This window comes from Zalophus californianus, chromosome 4 (assembly GCF_009762305.2).
Source record: "Zalophus californianus isolate mZalCal1 chromosome 4, mZalCal1.pri.v2, whole genome shotgun sequence".
Classification (NCBI taxonomy): Eukaryota; Metazoa; Chordata; class Mammalia; order Carnivora; family Otariidae; genus Zalophus; species Zalophus californianus.
This window is the reverse complement of record NC_045598.1, coordinates 163,336,428-163,354,799: the sequence shown is the minus strand read 5'-3', so window position 1 is coordinate 163,354,799 and position 18,372 is coordinate 163,336,428. Positions and strand designations below refer to the sequence as shown.

The window sequence follows — 18,372 nt, the reverse complement described above, 5'->3', positions numbered from 1 at the left end:
AGATGTAATATGTAATTTTCTCTAAATTGGTGTGTAGAGTTTTAATCCAATCCAAGTCAAAATTTCTAGAGAGTTTTCTTCTTTTCCTCTAGGAATTTAGAAACATGATCTAAAATTTGTATGTAAATGTATAGGAGAACCTAGATTATCCAAAACAATTTAGAGGAAGAACAAAATGAGAGGACTTACACTATGTGATTTCAAGAGAATTATGATCTGCAGTAATGGTATTGGTATAAGGATAAACATAGAGGTGAGTGGAATGTGAGGTACATACTACATATGTTCTCATTAGGCCTAAAATATTTTCTTGAAGCATGTTTGTGTGTGTGTGTGTCTGTGTGTGTGTGTGTGTGTGTGTGTTTGTGTGTGTCTTGAGAATTAAAGTATGGTGCAACATCAAAGAGACTTACTGATATAATTTGCTACATTCATAAGCTATGGAAAAAATGGTATTATCTTTGCATGTACATAAAAACATTTGAGATAGTTCAAAAACCAAATGTAATATAAAAACTCTTTTAAAAATCTAAAAATAGGGGCACCTGGGTGGCTCAGTCGTTAAGCGTCTGCCTTCGGCTCAGGTCATGATCCCAGGGTCCTGGGATGGAACCCTGAATCAGGCTCCTTGCTGAGCCGGGAGCCTGCTTCTCCCTCTCTCCCTGTTTATGTTCCCTCTCTAGCTGTCTCTCTCTCTCTCTCTAATAATAAAATAAATAAAATCTTTAAAAAAATCTAAAAATAGATGGAAAGTTCTTTAGTTATGTAAAAGTACCAAAAGTACATAAAATATCATATATGATGATCAAATGTTTCACCTAAAATCAGGGAAATGACATGGGTACCTGCTTAAAATTATAATATAGTGGCAGGAAGGACCAAAACACCCAGGCATACATCACACTTCAGTGTCAGTCTTAATATTTGGCCCAAATCTTCTATTAACTTTCAGCCCTAGTATGTAAAATGTCAACTACCCAAATGCATATTTCAACATCATTTATGGCCTCCTTAAAGTGTTACAAAAATTAACCTATCATTCTATCATAGTGATGATTCTGAAATTAGTATTCATGTCTTGAAACCTGAGAAAGAAATTTGTTATTCTGAGGCTCCCAACAATCCCACTTCCTGGTACTCACTGTAAAATCCTCTCCCTTCTTATGTGGACTGAAACCAGTTACTTGCTTCCAATAAGTAGAATATGGCAAAACTGATGGATATTGGCCCCAAAATTAGTTTATAAAGACTGTGATTTCCATCTTGCTTATACTCTTTCCTGCCCTCTTGCTTGAAACAAGCTGCCAACTTGTGAACTTCTCCATGGAGAGGCATGCATGGCAGGAAGCTGAAGGTTATCTTCAGTCAGCAGCTAGCAAGGGATTGAAACTCTTTGTTAAACTGCCAGTAAGGAGCACAACCCAACCAACTACAGTGAATGTGGAACGGTGAGTGTGGGAGTGATTCTTCCACAGAGGAGCCTCCAGGTGACTGACTGCAGCATGGTGGCCACCTTGACTGCAATCCCTGAGAAACCCTGAAGCAGAGGCTCCAGATAAGCCAGGTTGTACAGGTTCCTGAGATATAAAACTGGGAGATAATACATGTTGCTCTAAGCTGGTAACTTTTGACATATACTCAGCATACTATAATGGAAGAAACTATCCCTGTGTCCTGATCACAGTTCTGGGATGTGAATTGGGTTTATCTCATTCATTATATTCTGGGGGAAAGTTCTGCTTTGGACAAAAGCATGTCCTGTGTTATATTTTCTCTCTCTTTTTTGTTTTAATGAATTAATTAATTTGGGGGGTGCAGAGGGAGAGGGAGAGAGACAGTCCTGAAGCAGACTCTCCACTGAACATGGAGCCTGACAAGGGGCTTGATCCCAGGACCCTGAGATCGTGACCCGAGCCAAAATTAAGAATCGGTTGCTTAACCAACTGAGCCACCCAGGTGCCCCTTATATTTTCTCTTTATTTCATTTAAAATATTAAGTCTATAACTAACTATGAAAGGCAGCAATTATGGTGATTATGTAATATCGCTTTAGAAGTTTCCTTTTTTATTTATTTTTTCTAATATTATCAACATTTTCCATGACTGAAGGCTATAGAGCAGTTTTCAAAACTTGCTCTGTGGATCTCTCATGTTCTGTATTTATGCTTCATGTGTTTATAAAAGACTATATTCCTTTAATATTTAAAACACTAACATATATATTTTTTTACTTAATAACATGTAAGAGAGAAGAACAGACTAGATATAAAAAGCTCATTGTTTTCTTCTCAGTAACACTGTTAACACATTTTTTAGGTGACAACCTGCTATGAAAATAGAGTCAGTAGCATTTTGTATCTAGTGCAGTTGATGATTTAACAAATGCTGAGAATATGTGAAGTGTTTTCAAGTAAACTAATGAAGTATGAATATTGTGAAGCTCTCCATTTTGTTTATTTGATGTAACATTTTAGATAGGCAAATACAAGGAAGATTTATTCCTTTGTAAAACTTTTGACAAAGGGAGTTTTCAAGTCTTTATGGTCATTTTTAACACGCCATTAAATAAACTGGCAAAAATATATAGTGACATCTGTACTCGTGGTACAAAAACAAAAATAAGAAAAAGGATTAGTTCCAAATGCAAATTAAAAGTAATTGTACATTCCCTGGATAAGTGCTAGGTCATCTAGGCCCACATCTTTCTAAACAGTAGCTATTAATGTTGTACAGATTCTCAAATTTGTGAAACTATGGTTTTTGAATATAAGCTTTTCAATTTTTTCAATATGTACTGTGATCTACAGAGTTTGCCAAAATCCTTTGGCTGAGAGTCAAGTGGAGCACAATGTCAAGGACATAAAGAATTTTCTTTTTTCTTTTCTTTTTTAAATAATTAAGAAATTCCATTTCTCAAATATTTCTCAAATATAACATGAGAGGACCAAGTTTTTGACTTTAATATCATTGATATAATTAGACATAAAAAATTGAGTTGGACATTTCAAAATAATGGATTTATAGTTTTTTAGGATTATATTTGATAGAAAATCAATACATATTTTTAGATAGCAATGTTGTAGAATTTTGTATGGTTTATGCAATAACTTTTTCAAGATATAGAAATTATGTGTATAAAAATCCAGGAAGCATCCCATAAAAATACAGCTGTGCATTCTCACCAACTTATACTTTGAACACCCCCAGAAGTAACTTCTATTTTGAATTTAATGTTTATCATTTCTTTCTTTTTCTTTTTTAAAGCAATGTCATATATGTATCATTTATAAAAATATTGTTTATGTTTGTTTGGTTTTGAACTTTCTAAAAATGATATTTTTTGTCCTTCTTACATTATATTTCTAAGATTCATTTTCTTGGTAACAGTGCTTTGTCCCATCAATATCTGTTATATTGTGTTATATGTATGTACTATAATTTTTCAATATTTCTATTAACCCATGCTTTGAATGTTTCCAATTTTTGTATTACAAATAATAACACTGTAAATAATGTTGCTATGAACAACCTCTGCCTGTACTTGACATATATAAAAATATTTCTCTACCTTATGTAACTAAGATAGAAACTGCTGTGCCCTAGGTTATACATGTGTCTAATTTTTTTTTTAATTTTTCATTTATTTATTTGAGGGAGAGAGAGAGAGAGCATGAGAGGAGGGAGGGTCAGAGGGAGAAGCAGACTCCCCGCCGAGCAGGGAGCCCGATGTGGGACTCGATCCCAGGACTCCAGGATCATGACCTGAGCCGAAGGCAGTCGCTTAACCAACTGAGCCACCCAGGCGCCCTACATGTGTCTAATTTTATCAGACAAGTTCAGATTATTTCCCAAAATGGTTATGCCAATTACACTCTCACCATCTATGCTTGAGGTTTCTGTTTTTCCACGTCTTTGCCTTCACTTTGGTTTGGCCTAACTAGTGGTTATAACATACCATCTTACTATAGTTTACTTTCCATTTTCTTAATGATGAATGAAGTATAGTATATTTTCATAGGTTTGTTTGCAATTTTAATTTCTTCTATGAAATGCTTGTTTTTGTCAATACCCTGTTGTCTTTTAGTTTATCTTATACAGAATTGACATAATTATGAAATTAAATATTTTGCTAAATAATAAGTATACACTCAGAAAATAATTTGGTGCTCCTTCAAAACTGAACATTTTTAAATTGAGAGTGCTATAACTTTGAATAAAATGTTTTATTCAAAATTATTTTTATATTTATGTGAATAATGTACTGATTTCCAGGAAGACTTAATAGATAGCATTCCTCACTTATATTTTTGTAAAGAATGATATTTTAAGTATTGTGTAACCAAACAAAATATGTAACATATAAAAATATTTTGAGAAGTTCAAAGTTATAGTAAAATGTAAGTCTTGTTACTCATTTACTCTAAAATTTGAAAGAATGGACTATTGTCAGTGGATAATTGTACCTTGAAAGCAGAATGCCAAACTGTTGTATTACCAGCTGAAAGCTCACAATTAGAGAAAAATCTATAAACTCCATTTCCAAGTTAGTTCTTTCAGTCCTAACAGTCTATAATCCACAGTGATAGCAGTGTCTCGTCCTAGAGGGCATGTTACTTGGCTGTCATGACAGGAATTATACCCTGGGGTCAGCATCTGTTTCAGAGGCTTGGTGCAAAGCCTCAAGCTTAATCCTAGATAAAGTATGAAATCAAAGTAATTCTGAGACTCCTGCTATGGAGAAACATCATTGTAATGCACACTAAGCTAGTGTTTATAATTCCATCATGAAGTCTTGTGGCTAAGTGTCTGGAAGACAGTCCATATTGCAGCAATGTTTGTGAAGGTATTTGTCTCTTTAAGATGTGATTTACAGCCCCAAGTACATTTTAAATTGGTAAGTTAGTTTCTAAAACAACCCAGGTAATAACTGAATTAAGCCATTAACAGGCCATGTACTGAATCATCCACACCTCCTGTGTACTTTGTGTTTTGCAGAGCACTAATTGTGGTGCTGGGAAATCCATCCTGCAAACACAACTAGGCAATATCATTTGATTCAAAGGATCTATCACCCCCCCAGGCATATTAGTCTGGTAGAATACATGTATATTTATAAAATATATCAATTCCCCTCTGGAAACTAACTTTTTCTGTATTCCCTTAATAATAAATATATGGTTAAGAAGCCACTTTCTTGGGGTGCCTGTGTATGCTCAGTCAGTTAAGTGTCTGCCTTTGGCTCAGGCCATGATCCCAGGATCTGGGTTTGAGCCCCACGTTGGGCTCCTTGCTCAGGGGTGAGCCTGCTTCTCCCTCTGCCTGCTGAACCCCCAGCTTGTGCTCTCAATCTCTCTCTGTCTATCAAATAAATAAATAAAGTCTAAGAAAAAAAAAACAGAAGAAGCCACTTTCTTCTTGGGAGGCATAGCTATTTAATGTGAAGTTAGGATTTCTGCCCTGGACATGGCCTTATCAGGGATATGATGACAGAGAAAAAAATTAATTTCTTGAGTGAGAATACCTTACTTGGAAGACAGTCTCATACCCATGGGTCACAAGGAATGCTGCCATGGAGATGACTTTATGTCATTGTAATAAAGAGGTTTCAGACTTGGAGATATGAGTAGATGAGAGAATGATGTCATTTTTGCTTGGAAGCAGATCTTCCCCATTTTCGCCCCACTGACCTGATAGATGACATAAACTTTCTTATTTTCTTTTTTTGTTATTAAATAAATTTCAGTTATCTTTTTGTGTTCTTATAAGAAAAATATTATCAAGCATTTTGCTAATTTTGCTGACAAATCACACCCAGTGGTAAATAACATTATAAGTGCTAATTTTTTATTAAATAAACTCATCTTTATAATTAAATATTCATATTACCATGCCAGAGATGGTTGGAGGTCATTTTAAGGGAAGTTATTATATTTTCATGTCATTTTTAGTGTTACTAAAAGAATTAGATTACTTATAAACTATTTTACATTGTAGCTAAAAACTATTTAGCTGTACTGTGTGGGAGAATAGGGGATTAAATATGCTGCTAATCATTTGTGTTATCTACCAAATTGAGAAAATAAAGCAAAGAACATCAGAGAAAAAACTGATTATGTGTGCTTGGAGTTAACTATAAATTGAGAATTTCTAAGGTAGAAAGGAATGACCCTCGTGAGGGACTGCTAATGGATATAAAGTTTTTGAGGAGGTGATGTTGAAAATGTTCAAAAATTGATTATGATGGTTGTACAACTCTGTTAATGTATGAAAAGTCATTGAATTTTATACTTTAAAAGAGCTAATTACATGGTATGTAAATTATATCTCAATGATATGCAAACACATTCTGTTCTACTTTAATACTCTTAGTACTGGGAAATACAACAGTAGAAACTACAGTAAGAAAACAATAATACAAACCAACAACACCTTCTCTTTGACATACTACTTACTTTCTTGGTACTATACAATCTAAAGGAAAAGAAATACCACCAGAATGGTTAATAGTGCCTTGTAAAAAATACAGCCTTATTAGAGGAATAGGGATTATTTGAAGATTTTGGGGTATTTTTTAAGTAAATACGTTCCTTGTCTTCAAATGATACATAAAGCCCAGATCATAATGGTCTATATTGCTAAATGATCATTTTCTTGTCAAAACATCATAGATATTTTTATGACAAAAATATTCAAGTTTCAAGTGCTAAATAATTTGCCCAAAGAAATATAGCTTATATATAATAAAATGTAGACTAAATGGAAAAGACATTATTTCTATGATTAATCTGTGGCCATTAAAATGAAAACTTTTTCTGGATAAAACAAGTAGTATGGTGGGGTGCCTGGGTGGCTCAGTCGTTAAGCGTCTGCCTGGCTCAGTCACTAAGCATCTGCCTTAAAAATAATAATTTTTTAAAAACTTCTGCCTTAGGCTTAGGTCATGATCCCAGGGTCCTGGGATTGAGCCCTGCATTGGGCTCCCTGCTCGGCGGGGAGCCTGCTTCTCCCTCTCCCACTCCCCCTGCTGTGTTCCCTCTCTCACTGTCTCTCTCTGTCAAATAAATAAATAAAATCTTTAAAAAAAAAAGCAAGTAGTATGGTAAGATATAGATTAAAATAGAACTGCATAGCATAAAGTGATCATATAAACTCTCCCCATATATGCATAAATATAAGAAAACTTCAAATATGCAACTTCCCATTGTACCTATGGGGTTATTTTCACAGGTATATTTTTTTCAGATTAATTGTATTGCATTTAGAATTATACATTACATTACTAAGGGCCTATTTATAATATTATATATGTTTAGATATATAACGTTAAAACAATACTTATTTTATGTATTTTCCCCAAAATCATAAACTATATATCCAATGTTTTAACTGGACAATTTTTATTATATAGTTATAAAAGGAATTATAAATAGAGATAATGTGTATTTTAATTCTGCATGAAAAAGTGTATGGGATCAAGAGAAGTTGAATCTGGTTGAGTCTTATATCTATTCTAATTACTCTATTTCTGATGGGCCCACTCATTCTTAAATAATCAACTAGGCCTATATATGTCTTTGTACATTGATCACACTGTGCTTTCTGCAAGGAATGTTCTTCCACTCTCTATCCATCTGTCTGAATGAATCAATATTCTTCAAAAAATCAAGAACCCAAGGATGGATATGTGCACCTAGTCAATGCAGACTAGTAACCTAGCAACTACTGCATGGCAGCATGGTGAATTCACAAAGTCACGGACAGCAGGGAAACCTAGAAAATGATTTAGTGTTTCACTGAAGCCCAACTTCAGGACTGTGGCTTCATTAGATGGTTGCATGCATGGCTGAAGGTGCAAGACCAGCAACATTTATAAAAATAAGGAAAGAAGATGGTCTTTAATGAGAAAAAGTTCTGAAATACTTATATTTCTTTCAAATAACTTGCTTACAATTGTCAGTCCATCTTCTGTTTTGTTCAATTTTCTCACATCTGTATTTACATTTCCCAGGGAATCCAACTCTTCTAATACCTAAGATTAAGCCATTGATACATGATAACTTTTTTAGTTGACAATGTATACATTTGTTCATTTCTTTAAGATTTACACCTTGCCTACTTCCAAGATGCATTATCATAGCTTTAGTTCATTTGCCTTATTTTTTAGTTCACTTTTAAGAAATACATCCCTGTGGTGCTAAGAAATAATCTCTCATTCTCTGGAATGGGTTACCAAGTCATGAAAATCATACACAATAAATGACCAGTTTAGGTGGTGATAATATGATCTTGAAGTTGCATAAGTATAGGCATAATTTTAGAAAAGAAATCTTAGTTTAGACAAATCTCTACCATTGCTCCTACAAATATTGTCCTTTGGAAATTAATTATCTAGAAAAGAATGTGTCCAAATCAATCATAATTGAATACAACAGAAATTCCCCATAAGATCTAAAGGTACACCAATTGAGTGTGAATGTTTTTCGAAAATATTAACTATTTTTAAATGACAAAGTTATTAATGAGTGAAACAAAATTCCACCATTAGAATAATAAGTTTGTATAACCATAATTTTAAAATCTGCCTTCTTACCCAATATGTCAATTAAATAAAATTTGGACATAAACTAGAATTAGGGAAAAAGTTGATGTAGAAATTTAGAAAAGTCAGAACTGCAACTAAACTTTTAGTCAGTAGTTAGAAGAAAAATTACAACTGATTAATGACAATATAATCTATTTAATTTGGTTATCTTATCACTGTAAAACATAATGTGAAATTGAAACATAAGCTGGATTATTTTCCTACACAACCACCCATTCCTCTTTGTATATTAACCACTGAAGTTATAGCAATTTACATTTAGATTCAAATAGTAATGTAGGAGAGATGTTTTATTTTATTCTTTTATATCTCTAGCCTCTTATGAAGAATTTGAGAATATATTTTTGTTTTTAGACACAATTTATCCTTTAAAAATAAATACAATTTCTAATTTTGGAAGAAATCAAGTACATGTTTTACAAAAGCCAAGAATCCTGTTACATTCTTTTCCACAAATTTAGATTGGCATACAGATACTATGGATCATAAATATATATCAAATATAGGTTGACTTTTAATTTTGCCTAAAAAATAATAATTTTTTAAAATAAGAGCAATTTCAATTTTTGGGACCCTCAAGCACAAAAAACCCTAGGTGAGTGAAAGAGAAATTCCTCACCAAGTTGCTGATTCATATATCTCATCACAAAATAAAGCATTTCTTTTTAGATGCAGTAGATGTTTTCTCATGATTAAGGTTAATGACATATCTCATTGCTATTCAAAATCCCACTGAGAGACAATTTCAGTAGGTAGGAAACAGCTACCAATATTTAATAGAGTACCACAATGGAAAATTGAAAAATTGAAAATTGCAGTGTGCTGGTCTTACGGGAATCCTGGTATGCATTAGCAGAGCAAGGACTTCAGCCTTTTACCTCATATAAACATACATGACTTCAGAGATAAGAAAATGGCGCAGAAAAAAGCCTGAACAAATAAGGAGATACACAGTGAGAAAAGCAGGTAGAAATTACTTTGTTTTCTATTCAAAAACTATTTGGTCCCCAGGAAAATATCTTAGGAAACTATTTGTGATGATTTGTCTCTAATGGAAAGGAACCATAGTGTAGCTACTGTTAAGAGCAATTGACATCCATTTTCAATGCAAACTGAAAGACCTGGTGTTGTGTTGACAAAAAGGTATGGGACCTACAACTGCTACATGCTGGTATATAATAAAGGGGTTTTGGCATAGAAGTTTACTCAGGCTTAAATTTTCTTACTCCAACCTACAGGAGGTTTAAAATAAAAATCAAATTGTAGTCATGAAGTTAAATGTAGAGACAAGCTAAACTACAATTTACTTAGTCCCCCAAAGATTGTTCTGAATCTAAAGAGTGCTAAAAGCCTACTTACTTTACTCTCGCAAAAATAAATACTCTCCATTAAATTGTCTTTTCCGCTCGTCCTATACAGGGTGATTGTCATTATGGCAAGGGAAAGAGGGATGTGGTTCTCATAGTGTTATAAAACCTAATGAGTTAAAATTTGTGGACACGTTGAGATCCACATTACATGTGGACCCCAAAGTCAATTCTCTCCTCTATTTTTCACTTGGGGGATGCCACCTGCCATTTTGTGAGGACAGTAAAGAGCCTTATGGAGAGGCCTACATGGTGAACGACTAAGACGTCTTGCCAACAGTCATGTAAATAACACAGCACAGGTGGATTCTCCAATGCCCAGTCAAGCCTTCGGGTGATTACAGCCCAAGCTGATATCTTGATTGCAAACTTTGAAAGAATGGAGCCAGAGTTGCCTAGCTAAGCCATTTCTAAATTCCTGATCCACACAAACTGTGAAATAGTAAATGCTTGTGTTTACAAGCCTCTAAGTTTTGGACTATTCTTTGACACAGCAATAGATAACTAATAAAACACAAATAACATTGAAGATATAATGATTTACTGTGAAAGGAAAAACTATAGAAGGATATCATTCAAAAAAAAAACATGAATTGTAGAGAGAAAAACAAAACAAAGATAATTTCCAAAGCTACAAGTAAAAGGTTAATCTTAGCTCCTTAGGAATGAGGGCCAAAATTTTCTATCTTTTTAGAATTATTTATATATTCACATGTGTATTAAACTGTGCATGATCATTGTTCTAAATAGGGATCCATTGCTTATCACAGATCTTTTCTTTTCTTCATAATTTTTCAAGTTAGGTAATTCCTGTAGTTAGGTATTACTGTATCTAGATACCCAAAGTGACAAACTCTATTAAAATAAATATTCTGCTATTCATATAAGTAAGCCCATTTAAGGAATATTCTTTACAGAATTGAGTACTGAATATTTTACTAGTCAAATAGCCTCCCAAAATTGAAAGAGTCAATAAAGCAGTGTATACATATTCAAATTAATTTTATTACTAAGTATTTCCTTTCTCTTTCTCTGTCTAAATAATTTCAAGAAACTTATTTATATAATTTTCTCTTTTTTATAGGAGAAATGTGAAACAAGATTATGACTTTTTGCCACTGATTTCTCATTACTCTAAGCTAAAGGAAAAAAAAGTGTCTACTAGTTGTGTTTTGTTAGATTTTACATGCAACATGTATGTGTGTCAGTGTGGGTGTGTCTGTCTGAGAGTTTGTTCATGTTTTACCGAGGGACTGTTTTTACACTTTTCCTAATTCTAATAATTTTCTAAAAGAAGTCTTATTCATTTGAAACAATTTTGCCAATTCTCAAGGATAAATGGTAAATTAAAAACTACAAAGTTACTGCCCTTATAAAGCATACAGTCTACTGAAGAATTCATAGGAAAAAATATACAAAAACATAAAACAAGAAAATGCAGTAACTGCCATGAAGGAAAAAAAGAGTGCTTAATTGGACCTACCTTCCTAGCATTCTTATAAGAAGCATCTCTAAGCAGATGAGACTTGAGCTGAGATATGGAGGATAGAATGAGTGGGCACTGAGAATAATTAGAGTGGAAGTTAAGAGAATTTATCTATGAAAACCGCTTAAAGAAAAGATAGTGTGGGAGAGGAATGGGAAGACCAGGATAACTTGATCATACTGATCAGGGGGCAGGTTGACTAGAAATGAGGCCAGAGAGGGTGATATGGGTGAGATGGCAAGTAGTGAAAGATCTCATTTTATGTGTAATGGGAATTATTGAAGCATTTAGTATAGGTGTGATGTAAATTATGTAATGTGTGTCTTATGTTTGCAAAGTTAACTGATTAAAAAAGTGATAGAGAATGCAGATAGGAAAGGATAGAGAATTGGATGTATCCAGCTGAGAGATAATGGTTGCTTAGCGGATGATAGTTACAGTGGTGATGGATAGAAGACAATTAATTCAAGAGACATTATTAAATAATATTGGCAAGTATTAATGATTTTATTAATTTAAAGGGGAGAAAGAAGGCTGACTCTCTTAGGTTTCTGAATAGTTTCTGGGTGTGTGGTTGTCAATATTTAATTAAACTAGGAAAATATGATGATTATTGCTTAGTAAATATATGGGAATTGGTAGAAAAATAAAGATGGTCCTTGAAATTGAAAATATCGTCACTCCTACTCTAGAGTTTTGCATACAACTATGTTCTTGGTATCATATTCATATTAAAACATTTTCCTATTGATTTATTTATGTCTGTCTTTTGAAATTTGGCCAATTTCTACAAATTAGTCAAATAACTTGCAATCTATATATTCTTTTTTTTATTTTATTTTATTATGTTAGTTACCATACAATACATCATTAGTTTTTGGTGTAATGATCCACAATTCATTGTTTTCGTATAACACCCAGTGCTCCATGCAGTACATGCCCGCCTTAATACCCATCACCAGGCTAACCCATCCCCCTACCCCCCTCCCCTCTAGAACCCTGTTTGTTTCTCAGAGTCCATCGTCTCTCACGGTTCATCTCTCCCTCTGATTTCCCCCCCTTCATTTTTCCCTTCCTTCTCCTAATGTCCTCCATGCTATTCCTTATGTTCCACAAATAAGTGAAACCATATGATAATTGACTTTCTCTGCTTGACTTTTTTCACTTAACATAATCTCCTCCAGTCCCATCCATGTGGATGTAAAAGTTGGGCATTCATCCTTTCTGATGGCTGAGTAATATTCCATTGTATATATGGACCGCATCTTCTTTATCCATTCGTCTGTTGAAGAGCATCTCAGCTCTTTCCACAGTTTGGCTATTGTGGACATTGCTGCTATGAACATTGGGGTGCATATGGCCCTTCTTTTCACTACATCTGTGTCTTTGGGGTAAATGCCCAGGAGTGCAATTGCTGGGTCATAGGGTAGCTCTATTTTTAAATTTTTGAGGTACCTCCACACTGTTTTCCAAAGTGGCTGTACCAACTTGCATTCCCACCAACAGTGTAAGAGGATTCCCTTTTGTCCACAACCTCTCCAACATTTGTTGTTTCTTGCCTTGTCCATTTTTGCCATTCTGACTGGTGTAAGGTGGTATCTCAATGTGGTTTTGATTTGAATTTCCCTGATGGCTGATGATGATGAACATTTTTTCATGTGTCTGTTATTCATTAGTATGTCTTCTTTGGAGAAGTGTCTGTTCATGTTTTCTGCCCATTTTTTGACTTGATTATTTTTTTGGGGGGGCTGTTGAGTTTGAGAAGCTCTTTATAGATCTTGGATACCAGCCCTTTATCTGTAGTGTCATTGCAAATATCCTCTCCCATTCTGTGGGTTGCCTCTTTGTTTTGTTGACTGTTTCCTTTGCTGTGCAGACACTTTTTATCTTCATGAAGTCCCAAAAGTTCATTTTTGCTTTTGCTTCACTAGCCTTTGGAGATGTATCTTGAAACAATTTGCTCTGGCCGATGTCAAAGAAGATACGGCCTATGTTCTTCTCTAGGATTTTGATGGATTCCTGTCTCACATTGAGGTCTTTCATCCATTTTGAGTTTATCTTTGTGTATGGTGTTAGAATGGCCGAGTTTCATTCTTCTGTATATATAGTTGTCCAATTTTCCCAGCACCATTTACTGAAGAGACTGTCTTTTTTCCATTGCATAGTTTTTCCTGCTTTGTCGAAGATTATTTGACCATAGAGTTGACAGTCCATATCTGGGCTCTCTATTCTGTTCCATTGGTCTATATGTCTGTTTTTGTGCCAGTACCATGCTGTCTTGGTGATCACAGCTTTGTAATATAGCTTGAAATCGGGCAACGTGATGCCCCCAGCTTTGTTTTTCTTTTTCAACATTCCCTTGGCGATTCGGGGTCTTTTCTGATTCCATACAAATTTTAGTTTTGTTCCAGCATTTGAAAAATGTCATTGGAATTTTGATTGGGAAGGCGTTGAAGGTATAGATTGCTCTGGGTAGCATAGACATTTTAACAATGTTTATTCTTCTGATCCATGGGCCTGGAATGTTTTTCCATCTTTTTGTGCCATCTTCAGTTTCTTTCATGAGTGTTCTGTGGTTCCTAGAGTATAGATCCTTTACTTCTTTGGTTAGGTTTATTCCGAGGTATCTTATGGTTTTTGGTGATATTGTAAATGAAATTGTTTCTCTAATTTCTCTTTCTACAGTTGCTTTGTTAGTGTGTAAGAAAGCAACTGATTTCCGTGCATTGATTTTGTATCCTACCACATTACTGAATTGCTATATGAGTTCTAGTAATTTGGGGTTGGAGTCTTTTGGGTTTTCCATGTAAAGTGTCATGTCATCTGCAAAGAGAGTTTGACTTCTTCTTTGCCAATTTGAATACTTTGTGTTTCTTTTTGTTGTCTGATTGCTGTTGCTAGGACTTCTAGTACTATGTTGAAAAATAGTGGTGAGAGTGGGTGTCCTTGTTGTGTTCCTGATCTTAAGGGAAAGGCTCTCAGGTTTTCCCCATTGAGAATGATATTTGCTGTAGGTTTTCATAGATGGATTTTATGAAATTGAGGAATGTTCCCTCTATCTCTATACTCTGAAGAGTTTTAATCAGGAAAGGATGTTGTACTTTGTCAAATGCTTTTTCTGCATCAATTGAGCAGACCATATGGTTCTTCTCTCTTCTCTTATTAACGTGTTCTATCATATTGATTGATTTGTGAATATTGAACCACCCTTGTATCCCGGGGATATATCCCACTTACTCATGGTGGATGATCCTTTTAATGTACTGTTGGATCCTATAAGCTAGGATTTTGTTGAGAATTTTGGAATCGATATCCATCAGGGGTATCAGTCTGAAATTCTCCTTTTTGGTGGAGTCTTTGCCTGGTTTGGGGATCAAGGTAATACTGGCCTTATCAAATGAGTCCGGGGGACACCTGGGTGGCTCAGTCACTTAAGCATCTGCCTTCAGCTCAGGTCATGATCCCAGGGTCCTGGGATCAAGTCCCACATCAGGCTCCTTGCTTGGCAGAGAGCCTGCTTCTCCCTCTACCTGCTCTGCCTGCCATTCCCCCTGCTTGTGCTTTCTCTCTCTGACAAAAAAATAAATAAAATCTTTATTAAAAAAAAAATGAGTCTGGAAGCTTTCCTATTTGAAACACCTTCAGGAGACTAGGTATTATTTCTTCTTTAAATGTTTGGTAGAATTCCTCAGGGAATCCATCAGGTTCTGGACTCTTGTTTTTTGGGAGGTTTTTGATCACTGCTTCAATCTCCTTACTGGTTATTGGCCTATTCAGTCAATTTCTTCCTGTTTCAATCTTGGGCGTTTAAAGGTTTCCAGGAAGGCATCCATTTCATCTAGGTTGCTTAATTTATTGCATTTAGTTGTTGATAATAATTTCTAATAATTGTTTCTATCTCCTTGGTGTTAGTCGTGATCTCTCCCCTTTCATTCATAATTTTATTAATTTGGGTCCTTTCTCTTTTCTTTTGGATAAGTCTGTCCAGTGGTTTATCGATCTTATTAATTCTTTCAACGAACCAGCTTCTAGTTTTGTTGATCTGATCTACTGTGTTTCTGGTTTATAATTCATTGATCTCTGCTCTAATGTTAATTATTTATCTTCTAATGTGTGGCTTAGGCATCATTTGTTGCTTTTTCTCTAGTTCTTTAAGGTGTAAAGTTAGTTGGTGAATTCAGGATTTTTCTATTTTTTTTGAGTGAGGCTTGGATGGCTATGTATTTCCACCTTAGGACTGCCTTTGCAGTATCCCATAGGTTTTGGACCGATGTGTTTTCATTCTCATTGGTTTCCTGAATTGGTTAAGTTCTTCTTTGATTTCCTGGTTGACCCAAACATTGTTGACCAGAGTGGTCTTTAGCTTCCGAGTGTTTTAATTTCTTCCAAATTTTTTCTTGTGATTGAGTTCCAGTTTTAAAGCATTATGGTCTGAGAAAATGCAGGGAATAATCTCAATCTTTTGGTATTGGTTGAGACCTGATTTGTGACCCAGTATGTGGTCTAATCTGGAGAAAGTTCCATGTGCACTGGAGAAAAATGAGTATTCTGTTGTTTTAGGGTGGAATGTTCTGTATATATCTATGAGGTCCGTCTGGTCCAGTGTGTCATTCAAAGCTCTTGTTTCTTTGTTGATTTTCTGCTTAGATGATCTGTCCATTGCTGAGAGCGGAGTATTGAGGTCTCCTACAATTAACGTATTGTTATCAATATGACTCTTTATTTTGGTTAACTGTTGGCTTATGTAGATGGCTGCCAGAGCAGAAGAGACCATCTCCAACTCTCTGCCTCAGAGCAGAGAGATCGCAGTTTGTTCTTCAGTGAGCTCTCCAGGCCACACTAACTCCTTTTCTGTCTGTGCTGCTATAAACTGCAGTGGCCTGAGTTGTGCGCCCCTCCGCAGCACTCCCAGTCCTCGCCTCCAGGTTGGGCAGTCTCTGCCCTTTGTGCTTCTAAAACTGCCAGCTGCCCCCAGTTTGTGCCTCCAGCCCCCGCCACTCCGGTTTCAGTCGGGGGGGGGGGGGCTGCCCTAAAGTTCTTTCCCCACTGCTACCAGGCTGCGTGTCTATGCCCTGTCCCCAGCGTGGGAGGCTATCAGTCACTGGCAGTGTAGGATCCCCATGGCCAGGGACCCTCCCGCTGCCGTTTATCCTCCGATATCTGCATGCAGAATCATGGCTTCCCGCTTGTACCTCGAAACCAACCACCTGCGATCTTCTGTTTGTAGAGATCAAGATCTATCTTCTTACATCTCAGGCTGATTTTCTGGGTGCTCAGAGTGGTCTGGTAGATATCCAGCTCAATTCCAGGGACCAGTTGGAATAGGGTCCCCTACTCCTCTGCCATCTTTTCCCCCCTTGGAATCTATATATTCTGTAGTTCTTTGAGAACCTTGAAAAAGTTTTCTCTCACTCAATGCAGTATCAATATAAGTTCAGTACAATTGTCACAAAACTCTCTGGCTATTTGTAACCCAAAGTCAAAATTACATATAAGATTGTCATATATTAACATCCCAGGGTTTGAAAGGTTGAAGAGAAAAGAAAACAAGGAGAGAGAAAGAGGTAAAATCAGAGTTTGTGTTGTTTTTTTGTTGTGCTCATAAATAAAATGTCCCACTCATAGTCAAGTGGCAATCTGATAAAGAGTTTATCCAAGATCATTTACAAGGTGAGACTACTGTTCTAGAACCTTCATCTGGTAAGACACTTGACAGTTGGAGCATTTTATAATAGTCTATGTGAAACAAGGTGATAAGAAACCATTCTATTTATTAATAGCCATTCTTATTCCAGTCCATTTTTCAGCTTAATATGCTTTCTTCGCACCCAGGGAGTCCCAGGTATTACTAATGAATTTGTGTGAAATTCTCACCTTTCTGCACACTTGAATATGACCATGAATGTAGCACAAGTCATCAGTTGCCCAGTATGTTCAGTGAGATGCAAAATATGTAGAAAAACAGTTGGCAATATGTGTTTTATTAGGCAATAGCCTAATAAAATTTGGCTGACCCCTGTTAGCCATATGTACTGCATTTTAATTGTCTACTTTTGCAAATATTCTGGCTCACTGTAGTCTCTATTAGAAATTGTTTATATTGGTTATATGTTCCATTTGCAGTATTAGTTACAAAGGTAATTAGTGGATTGAGTGGTAGGATATACATTTTAGAAAGAAGTTGCTAATAATCTTTTATTATTGAAATATTAGTTATACAATCATAGTGAAAAATAATAAAAATATAATTTGTTGTTAAATTAACTTTAATAACTGATAATGTCTACCTATTCCATGAGCCAAGCACATCTTGGTTTCTTGGTTTTATTTTTGGTTTATTTTTTTACTACACTTTTTTGGTCTAGGCTATTTACTACTAGCATGTAATATCACATTTTTAAACTGATCTTCCTTAATCTTCTCTGGTTACCAGTTGCCTTGAGTTAGCTATTGTTCTTCCCCCCAGTGTCTGTTGTACTGGAAGATTCTTCCCAGGCATCCCTCTTTAACTAGTTAAATTATGCTTTTTTTTTTTTTAAGATTTTATTTATTTGACAGAGAGAGAGAGAGAAAGGGAGAGAGCAAGCACAAGCAGGGGGAGTGGCAGGCAGGGGAGAAGCAGTCTCCCTACTGAGCAAGGACCCCTGATGTGGGGCTCAATCCCAGGACGCTGAGATCACAACCCCAGCCAAAGGCAGCCACTTAACTGACTGAGCCACCTAGGTGCCCCAAATTATACTTTTACTTTTTCTTTTTTTTTAAGATTTTATTTATTTATTTGACAGAGAGAGAGACAGCGAGAGAAGGAACCTAAGCAGGGGGAGTGGGAAAGGGAGAAGCAGGCTTCCTGACAAGCAGGGAGCCCAATGTGGGGCTCGATCCCAGGACCCTGAGATCATTACCTGAGCTGAAGGCAG

General features: G+C 35.5%; 1 pseudogene; it reads left to right on the top strand.

Annotated features, from left to right (window-relative positions):
* The first annotated feature begins 1,323 nt into the window (after positions 1-1,323).
* LOC113925481 overlaps positions 1,324-18,372 on the top strand; it is a 38,099-nt pseudogene continuing 21,050 nt past the window's right edge.